At 45.6% G+C, this 9,727-nt stretch overlaps 1 protein-coding gene across 7 annotated transcripts in view; it reads right to left on the reverse strand.

Moving 5' to 3' along the window:
• The window catches only part of PKNOX2 (PBX/knotted 1 homeobox 2), a 623,477-nt gene that overhangs the window by 610,608 nt on the left and 3,142 nt on the right, over window positions 1-9,727 (reverse strand). The window lies entirely within an intron of this gene.

Below are 9,727 nucleotides of genomic sequence, written 5' to 3' on the forward strand. Positions count from 1 at the left end.
AAAGATAAATGCAAAGTGCTCCACTTAGGAAGGAACAATCAGTTTCACACATACAGAATGGGAGGAGACTGTCTAGGAAGGAGTATGGCAGAAAGAGATCTAGGGGTCATAGTGGACCACAAGCTTAATATGAGTCAACAGTGTGATACTGTTGCAAAAAAAGCAAACGTGATTCTGGGATGCATTAACAGGTGTGTTGTAAACAAGACACGAGAAGTCATTCTTCCGCTCTACTCTGCGCTGGTTAGGCCCCAACTGGAGTATTGTGTCCAGTTCTGGGCACCGCATTTCAAGAAAGATGTGGAGAAATTGGAGAGGGTCCAGAGAAGAGCAACAAGAATGATTAAAGGTCTTGAGAACATGACCTATGAAGGAAGGCTGAAGGAATTGGGTTTGTTTAGTTTGGAAAAGAGAAGACTGAGAGGGGACATGATAGCAGTTTTCAGGTATCTAAAAGGGTGTCATCAGGAGGAGGGAGAAAACTTGTTCACCTTAGCCTCCAATGATAGAACAAGAAGCAATGGGCTTAAACTGCAGCAAGGGAGATTTAGGTTGGACATTAGGAAAAAGTTCCTAACTGTCAGGGTAGTTAAACACTGGAATAGATTGCCTAGGGAAGTTGTGGAATCTCCATCTCTGGAGATATTTAAGAGTAGGTTAGATAAATGTCTATCAGGGATGGTCTAGACAGTATTTGGTCCTGCCATGAGGGCAGGGGACTGGACTCGATGACCTCTCGAGGTCCCTTCCAGTCCTAGAGTCTATGAGTCTATGAGTCTAACTAGGTGGTTGCCTAGGGCGCCAACATTTGGGGGTGCCAAAAAGCGGCACCCCCCAAATTTTTTAAAGCCGTTTCAGCGGCCACTGCGCTGGAAGGGAGAGGGAGTCTGAGCTGCCGCCAGCAACCCAGGGGTTCCCCTGGGTTAGTGCGCCACCGGCAGCTTGAGGATTCCACCGCACAGTCACTGCTTTGCTTCTCCCGCCTCCGAGGCTTGCTGTGCCAATCACATGAAATTCAATGTTAATAAATGCAAATAAATGCACACTGGAAAACATAATCCCAACTATACATATAAAATGATGGGGTCTAAATTGGCTGTTACCACTGAAGAAAGAGATCTGGGAGTCATTGTGGACAGTTCTACAAAAATATCCACTCAGTGAGCAGCAACAGTCAAAACAGTAAATAATGTAGGAAATCATTACGAAAAGGACAAATAATAAGACAGAAAAATATCATATTGCCTCCATATAAATCCATAGTACGCCCACATCTTGAATACTGCATGCAGATGTGGTCGCCCCATATCAAAAAAGATATGTTGAAATTGGAAAGGGTTCAGAAAAGGGCAACAAAAAATGATTAGGGGATATGGGAGCAATTGATAAGACTGGAACTTTTTAGCTTGGAAAAAGAGATGACTAAGCCGGGATATGGGAGAGGTCTATAAAATCATGACTGGTGGGAGAAAGTAAATAAGGAATTGTTATTTACTCATTCTCATAACACAAGAACTAGGGGTCACTAAATGAAATTAATAGGCAGCACATTTAAAACAAACAAAACGAAGGGTTTCTTTCCACACAATGCAGTCTACCTTTGGAACTCCTTGCCAGAGGATGTTGTGAAGGCCAAGACTATAACAGGGTTCAAAAAAGAACTAGATAAGTTCATGGAGGATAGGTCCATCAATGGCTATTCGCCAGGATGATCAGGAATGGTGTCCCTAGCCTCTGTTTGCCAGAAGCTGGGAATGGGTGACCAAGGATGGATCACTTGATGATTACCTGTTCTGTTCATTCCCTCTGGGCACCTGGCATTGGCCACTGTCGGAAGACAGGATACTGGGCTAGATGGACCTTAGTCTGACTCAGTATGGCCATTCTTATATACTGAAGCACTAGCTGTCCCTCAATTTCCCATCCAAGTACAAATCAGACTCAACCCTGCTTAGTATTGCAGATCTGTGGAATGTGCTTGACAATAAAGGGCCATGTCATGCCTCTGCTTGCCCTAAGGGCTGCTAAATTCCTTCCAGAGGATAGTCTTTCACAAAGGCCAATCTCACCCAGTAGAGCTGCACTCCAGAATTACACAGTCATTGTTCAGCCAAAAGCCAGCCCTACATTTGGGACTAAATTTAAGTGGCTTTTGTTAATTCAGGGTACTTTTTTCTGCTCTCAGAACACACACTGGCCTCCAAAAATGATTTTCTTAACTGTGAGACTTCCTTACAGAGATTGTTACTTAATAAGGAAATGCATTATCTGAAGCATATTTATGTTTGTGCTCAGAGACTGCTGTGTCTAGATAACCTTATAGACCATCCCATCATAGATTATCCTGAAATTCTTTGCAAAAATGTCCATTACTAGCCAGTACTGCTCACTGATATGGTGGCCTATACCGGAGTATGTAAAGGGGGCAGCGGTTTGTATACCTAGGGTTGGCAAATCTTGCACAGCGAGACACTTAAGCAGTGTACTGCCCCATAAACAGTTTTAAATTCAATAATTAGCATTATTGCTTCCAAGCAATCAGGAATTTAATTTCTTCCAAATACGGAATTTTAGAGACTTCTATATTGCACCATTATGCAGTAAGAGTGGTAGGAATTGGTGGCACATATCAGGGACGTCAGAGTGAGAAGAATCTCAAACTTGCTATCTACGTTCACTCACATAAGAGGTCACACCCGTGTATGTCATGAAACAAGGTAAGTGTCATAACAATCCAGAACTAGAAGTCACTAAATGATATGAATAGGCACGTTTAAAACAAACAAAAAGGAAGTTTTTTTTTCCCATACAACGTACAGTCAACCTGTGAAACTCCTTGCCAAAGGATGTTGTGAAGACCAAGACTATAACAGGGTTCAAAAATAAACTAGATAAGTTCATGGAGGATAGGTCCACCAATGACTATTCACCAGGATGGGCAGGGATGGTGTTCCTAGCCTCTGTTTACCAGCAGGTGGGAATGGGTGACAGAGGATGGATCACTTGAATGATTACCTGTTCTGTTCATTCCCTCTGAGGCACTTAGTCCTGCCATGAGTGCAGGGGGCTGGACTAGATGACCTCTCAAGGTCCCTTCCAGTTCTATGATTCTATGAAAAAGGATGACACATCTGCAACCCTACCCCGAGTTTTGGACAGGCAGTTTCCCTCCTGAGGCTCACTTGCATACCAGTTTTAGAGAGTTAAAAGAAAACTGGAATCAGTTTGTTCATCCAACGGGGGTGAAGGCTTGAGAGATGATTGCATATTTCTCAGTCTATTCATGCTTTGTTTCTCTGGAAATTTCATAGGGCTGAGCTGACATAACTGGATACAATTTTCCTTTACATACGCAATAGCGAAGGAAGATTCTGCCTGCATGTTACAAATGAAAGTACTATAGTCAAGGTATAAAGGGGTGCATTCACCTCTCACAAGCACCCCCTGGCCAAGTGCTTGTGCCTGCACTCTCTGTTTCTGGTGGATCTTCGGTAACTCAGGCCTCTAGCCGAGTCACTCAGTCTGTATGTGTGATAAAATCAAACCCCTTCCAGGATATACGTCCAACAGATAGCCTATCTCAGCACCTTTAGTAAGGTCCATCGATCTGCAGCCCTATATGTGGGCTTTCTCCTCAGTCAGTCCAGCAGGGCATATCACAGTACCCTAGTTCAAACTGTCTTTCACCCCCTTCTGAGCTCTTTCAAGTTGTCCCTGCTATTTATGCAGGCCCAGCCCTTGTGTGTGTTCACCACCCCCAGAGCTCCGTCCCGGGAGACTCTTCACCACACTGGGCCTTTTTGGCACCAGCTCTTCAGCTGGGCCACTAAAAGAGTTCAGTTCCTCTTCTGGTATATATCAAAGTCTAGGCCACTTTCCCAGTGGCTTTCCCTCTACTCCAGGTCCCAGCCCAGGGACTCTATACATAGCAGCCATCCACCATGTCCCTTTAAATAAACTGCATTGTTACTACAATTCCCTGGGCCATTTCCCCATGGCTCCAGTACATTCATCACCCTTCCCTCTGGGCCCTGTCCTGCTGGAGCGCCAGCTGCCAGCCAGGACCACCCCCCACTCTCCTCCAGATTTAACAAGGAACTGAAAAGTCTGGTCCCTGCAGCTCTTTTTCTATTAGCCTGCTAGGTTCTGATTGGCTGCGTCCCACACAGCCACTCTAAGCTGTTTGGAGGCCCTCTCTACTGGCCTTTACTGGGGGAGGGTGTGGCAGGGCCTCAAGGCCTCCAGCAGGGGGCCTCCAGACCTAGTCCACCCCAACACACAAGGCCACACAGAACCAGCAATAATTTTGATTTGCACTCTGCTGTGTCTGGTGCTGAACTCTGTGGCTAACAAAGTTCTGCCACTGCACAAAACGGGCAAGCTTTCTAAACCACTGAATTAGACTTCAGTGTCTAACATGCATGGCAGTCTGCTGTACTGTTTGCTATTTAATTCAGTGCTATGTCCAGCTGGTAATGCTAAGCCATGTCTTTCATTTCATCACTGAGAGCTCAGTTTGTGGTAGGAGTCAGGGTTGCAGCACTTAGGGAAGAATTTATTAGCCACTAGGAGGAAGCTTTCTTCCTACCAGACAGTTCAGCAGCTTGAATGGTCAAGACTGTTGTCCATAGGGGAGGGGCTGTCAAAGAGAAAGGAGCCTCTCCTCTCCACCCCACTGGCTATGGAGGACAGTAGTGATGTGTTGGCTCCTAGCCACTCATTCTCTCCCTCTGGCAGGATAGGAGTCCCTGTCGATCTTTCTCCTCAGGGCTTCCTCCATCCTCTGCTGTGACTTCCTAATTCCTCCCACAGGTCAGTTGTCTCAAAATGTGACTGAATGAGGAGCAATGGTGAGGTCAGCACTCTGCAACCACTACTAATGCCTTAGCTCGCTCTGGCAGAGCTGGCGGGAGGGAAAATGGGTCCTGTGAGCTCAGGCAGACCACTGACCAACAAGCTTCTTATAATCTGCCCAGCAGAGAGAGGACATCACATTCCAGGGCAAGGAAAAAACTTTCTGTAGATCCCTATGCAGAGTGGCTACAGGATCACAAGCAGCACTGATCCCTGTTTATCTCTGTTCACTGCTGTAGGGATGTGCAGCACTCTGGAGAGGGTCACAAATCTGTAGGATGCTCTTGAGAGCTGCACGTTGTAGTTGGACGTCTAAATGAGTTGGTAAATGTGAAGTGCATTTAGCCAGACTGCATGCAGATGCTGTTAGCATTAATTTCTGCTCAGAGTTTTTGATTCTACTTTTCCTGATGGTATAATGCCTCACAGTGTTATATTTTATGGTCCCACCCACTTCTGATCAATCCCCATCTCTGTTTTGTCACTCTCCCACCGCAAACCTGGACACACTGCACCAGCAGAGCTGAATGTGCTGTGGAAGTTGATGCCACATCCTTAAGCAGGTAAGTGACACCAAGGTTTAAAAATCTGTAATGTGGGGGTCAGTTAATGACAACTGTAATTTCTCATGACTTTTGCTGGTAACCGCATTGCTAAGTGAGAGGCCAGCAGAGCAGCCCAACCAGAGACTAAGAAGGAAAACCTCTAACCTGGATCAGCTAATAAAATAAAATGATAATAAAAAAAGAACAACAGGGTCTAAAATCTGCTATTTAAAAAAGAGCGTCTGACTGTGTAATCAATATTGAAGCAAGTTAGAAGCTTCTGCTTGGCTACCTGAGTGAAAAATTATGTGAGTTCTAACAAGCTCCCAGTCCTCACTTTTCAGCTCAGTGATGCCAATGGGAATTCATTTTAGCGTTCAACACATTTCACCCACTGGGGCCAAAACTCACTCCAGGGCAATCCCTGCAGGCTGCTCATGTGCTCTGTGGGGAGCACTTTGCAAAGTCAGCACCTGTGCTCAAAACTGCAGAAAAGGGTAAGACAGGTGGAAGATCTGAGTGCAGAGGAAGCCAGGGGAAAACATTCCTTGCCCCTCTGTGGGGGTGTACATGCCCCACACTGGAGACAAAGGGGATAAACCCACACTCTGGGCAGAGGAAGCCACACCCCCTCACTCCTGCCGGGCATGCTCCAACTTGAGCAGCATTGTAAAAAGGAGTAGCCCAGCTCAGTCTGGGCTGACCATTGAGGTGGAAGGATGCCCATTGCAGATGCCTATCTGGGAGCTGCTGGAGCCCGAGACCAGGGAGGCCAAGCCTGTCAGGGTCTGGACAGACACTTGGCTACTGGTGGACACCGAGGGGACATTGGAACTGCTGGGAGCTTCACAGGCCAGAGCCCCAGGAGACCACGCCACTGGAAGACATGTTAGGAAGTAGCCTGGGAGACTAGACAAGGATTCATTTGGAGGACTGGGAACTAAGTCAGTGTGTTTTGGTCACGAGACACGAGAAGTCATTCTTCCGCTCTACTCTGCGCTGGTTAGGCCTCAACTGGAGGTTATGTCCAGTTCTGGGCACCGCATTTCAGGAAAGATGTGGAGAAATTGGAGAGGGTCCAGAGAAGAGCAACAAGAATGATTAAAGGTCTTGAGAACATGACCTATGAAAGAAGGCTGAAAGAATTGGGTTTATTTAGTTTGAAAAAGAGAAGACTGAGAGGGGACATGATAGCAGTTTTCAAGTATCTAAAAGGGTGTCATCAGGAGGAGGGAGAAAACTTGTTCACCTTAGCCTCTAATGATAGAACAAGAAGCAATGGGCTTAAACTGCAGCAAGGGAGATTTAGGTTGGACATTAGGAAAAAGTTCCTAACTGTCAGGGTAGTTAAACACTGGAATAAATTGCCTAGCGAGGCTGTGGAATCTCCATCTCTGGAGATACTTAAGAGTAGGTTAGATAAATGTCTGTCTATCAGGGATGGTCTAGACAGTATTTGGTCCTGCCATGAGGGCAGGGGAGTGGACTCGATGACCTCTCAAGGTCCCTTCCAGTCCTAGAGTCTATGAATCTATGGTCGGATCCCTGCTGACCCAGAGGCGAGTACACTCACTGCTGACAGGGCCCTGGGCTGGGACCTGGTGGAGTAGCGAGGGTCTCTGTCTCCCTACCCTAGCTACTCTCCCCCATCCCCCACCAGGTGCTGGCCCATCCCCTCACTGGCCATCGGGCTGCATTACCCTATGAGAGAGGGCAGGCATATGGACTCTGGCAGTTGAGCCATACAGCCTTGTAAGGGAGGGCAACTGTTTTGATTCTGGCCACTAGGCCAACTGCCCTGAGGCTAAGGGTGGTCAGGTGGACTCGAGCCACAGGGTCTCAATGCCCTTTTCTCCCCTCAAAAGGGGACAGGGTGTACTTGCCCCATGACACCCTCTTGCTACCAAAAACTCATATGAAGAGGCTTCCAGCTTATGGAAGCTTTAAAGAGCTCAATTTTCAGAGGCAGGTAACTCTGCCCTTTCTGAAACTCCAGCACCTTTAACGCAACCCAAGTCAGGGGCCCAGAATTGCTGATTATTGGAATATCTTAGCCTGGGGCTCCTTGACACCATGTGCTAAAGCTGCCCATACTGATGCTACCAGTTTCACAATGAATATCTTTTAAAACGATACTTTAATCTACTAAACTTTAAACCTGAGCGCTGGATCTCAGCCTTGGGAGTTCAGTGAAATGGGTCATTTCCTACTCCTTCTTCCTGATTTTATGCTATGAAGAGGAAAAGTCACCATAAGACTTTTTAAAACCAGGTGAATCTCCCTTTAGCATGTCATTATCCAGAAACCCTTTGTCCAAATCACCTCAACGTACGCAATTGTTTTGTGCGTCAGCATACTAATTCTGAGGCCAATTTGACATTGTGATTTTTAAGAGAATGGGAGAAAAAAAAGAGTCAGACTCTGGCTCATAATGGAAATCGAACTGCAACCTTAACTGTGCAATGCCTGCTGTCACCCCACAATGAGTCTCACACACTTACTAGTGTTATTTAATGCAGGGAATCCCCTTTTAAAGTCAACTGTAAAAATAGTAAAAAGCAAAACCTACTGGTCAGATAAATGTAGGGAGGCAGTTCAAACTAATGACTAGAGAATAAAGCATGTTCAATAAGGCCAGAAAGTGAAACTGAATATGTGACTATGTGCAAATAGACAAACAATTTAAAGGTCTCTGATTCATATGTTAAAGCCAGTTCTGGGGTTACAACCCCCTCTAATTAAAAACAACATCACAAAAAGTCCTACTGAAATGTGCTTTATACTGGCACCAGCCATTTCAGAACTTGCTATTGTAGTACTTTTAAAATCAATTTTATTATTTACAACAGCAAAGCTGTTCCACCCCACCTTTAAAATATATTCTGACTCTCACACGACTTGTCAGAGACAGCTGCCTTCCCCCACATTCCAGCCAAAAATAATAACAGAACAGAGCGGTTTGGAGGAGACTTAATCTAATCTTCATTGCTTCAGTTTTAAAATATCCTGCTTGGTTTAGGGTTTCTTGTTACATGGAGGGATGTGTTTTTAGTGAGATAGATCTTAGCTGAAAGGCCCTTCATAGAAGCTTCATGTAACTAGAAACCATGGAAGGCCAACTCTGCTGCAACCTAAACAAAAGCCTCCAGGAGACATAGCTTTAAGCAAACTGCACTGAAGTTGAACTTTTACAACCGTTGGTGTTAATGCCACTGGGGTTTTGTTTAATTTAAACTCTGCACCAAACCTGGATCTCAGCTACTCCAGAGTCTCTCTGGTATAATCTAAAATACTTTAAAAAAAAAAAACAAAACAATTCTAGTTACTCTGGATTTGCCCTGGTGGAAAGGGGACCAGACTCTGGCTGCTGTGCTAATACATGAAACCAGTGTTTTCTAGGCCTTCAGCTAGATAACTTAATGCAATGACACACTTAGTAAGAAAGGACTCTTAGTCCTCCATATGAAACAGAACACAAGGGGATAAAGAAAGCAAAATGCAGGGGGCTCCTCTGCACCACTTGTGAAAACTCAAGATTGAAGAAGGTCTGAAGTGAGACTTCAGAGACAGCACCAGAGCAGTAAATTCAGTTCTTCCAGAGATTTCCACAAATGCTTCCCATTCATACTTGCTAACACAGGCTTGCAGGCGAAAGGGCAAGATTTTGAATATTGCCTCATTATAATATTCTAGGTCAATTCAACTGGTATGTAACATACCAAATAAGCCCCATGATCAACACAGTTGTGAATCCAGGGCCAGCAACCATCATTCGTAATTACCTGCCAAGGGCCCTGTGTGCACAGAATTGTCAAATCGATTTTTAAAGGTTCATTTCAAAACAGAATCCAGAGAGTCTGGAGCTGAGGTCCTTAGCCCCAGCACTGCCGGAACAATGGAAACAGGGCACCAGCACTCAAACAAAGAATTGTCCTGTAGCCCTGTCTCACACTCACGCTCTCTCCTGTACACAAGGTGACCTATTTTGACAACTTTGCTCTCAGCAAAGCACTGCAGCCCCTCAATCTGCAGGAATCCAGCAAAAAGCGTTGAGCAAGCCACGCAAAGGGCAAGTCTATCGGTGGGTTTGATTTTGCGGACTTTCCATATCCCTTTTCCTGTCTTTCTCCAGTCCCTCTTCCTGGAACCTGCTTTGCATTTAATTTAATCCACACACTTTCCATCCTGTCCCAGGCACATCCCTTCTGGCTCTGAACCTCCAGCCACTGCATCGCTCACTTAAACATCTCTCAGCAGCCCCGTGCATCACAGCGTGGAAAAGAAATCGCTACTGCACTGCTGCTCCGCTCCTTTCACTTGAGACACAG

This window comes from Gopherus flavomarginatus, chromosome 13 (genome assembly GCF_025201925.1).
Source record: "Gopherus flavomarginatus isolate rGopFla2 chromosome 13, rGopFla2.mat.asm, whole genome shotgun sequence".
Lineage (NCBI taxonomy): Eukaryota > Metazoa > Chordata > Testudines > Testudinidae > Gopherus > Gopherus flavomarginatus.